Below are 1174 nucleotides of genomic sequence, written 5' to 3'. Positions count from 1 at the left end.
CTCAAATGGACCATCAATACCAGAGTTCTACAATACTATTTACATAATCAACTGGACATTGCAACAGCCTGAACCTCAATATAGTCCTGGGCATCTATTGAACTCTAACAATGGGGGATTGCCATTAAACCCATACAACTCATCCAGAATGCCGCAGCCCGTCTGGTGTTCAACCTTCCCAAGTTCTCTCATGTCACCCCGCTCCTCCGCACACTCCACTGGCTTCCAGTTGAAGCTCGCATCTGCTACAAGACCATGGTGCTTGCCTACGGAGCTGTGAGGGGAACGGCACCTCCGTACATTCAGTCCCTACACCCAAACGAGGACATTGCGTTCATCCACCTCTGGCCTGCTGGCTCCCCTTCCTCTGCGGAAGCACAGTTCCCGCTCAGCCAAGTCAAAACTGTTCGCTGCTCTGGCACCCCAATGGTGGAACAAGCTCCCTCACGACGCCAGGACAGCGGAGTCACTCACCACCTTCCGGAGACACTTGAAACCCCACCTCTTTAAGGAATACCTGGGATAGGATAAAGTAATCCTTCTACCCCCCCTTACCCCACCACACCCAAAAAACAAACAAAAAACATATTGTAAAGTGGTTATCCCACTGGCTATAAGGTGAATGCACCAATTTGTAAGTCGCTCTGGATAAGAGCGTCTGCTAAATGACGTAAATGTAAATGTAAATGTAATGGAAAGGTTCTGTTGAAATGAATACTGTAGTGGTGTGAGAAAGGTAACACAAGCTTCCTCTCTGGTTCCACTCCCCAATAATAAGTGGGTCATTTTAAATCACAACAAATGAAAAAAAGACAAATAATATATTTGTTGTTTTATTTCATCGTTACCTAAGAAGAAAACCTGTCTAAGTCCTTTATGCTGAAAAAATCTATTAATATGCATTACAGAAAATAATGGGGACTTGCAAATTGGATTGTCCCAATGGTGATGTGTTGAGGTGTAGTGACATGTTTTGACTAGATAAATAATATAGAAGAGAAATTGGCTCAGTTAAAATGTTTCTAGTCAAAAATGTATATTTGGGTGCCGTGTTCAAAAGGCATATTTTGTATTTATATTGCATTTTTTAATTTAACTTTTATATGAACATTTTCCCCAGTGATACAACACAGTGCTAAAGGTTTTAAAACAGAGGCTGCTGTATGACTGTAGA

The sequence above is a fragment of the Coregonus clupeaformis genome, unplaced genomic scaffold (genome assembly GCF_020615455.1).
Source record: "Coregonus clupeaformis isolate EN_2021a unplaced genomic scaffold, ASM2061545v1 scaf0685, whole genome shotgun sequence".
Lineage (NCBI taxonomy): Eukaryota > Metazoa > Chordata > Actinopteri > Salmoniformes > Salmonidae > Coregonus > Coregonus clupeaformis.
Note: the sequence above shows the minus strand (reverse complement) of the source record.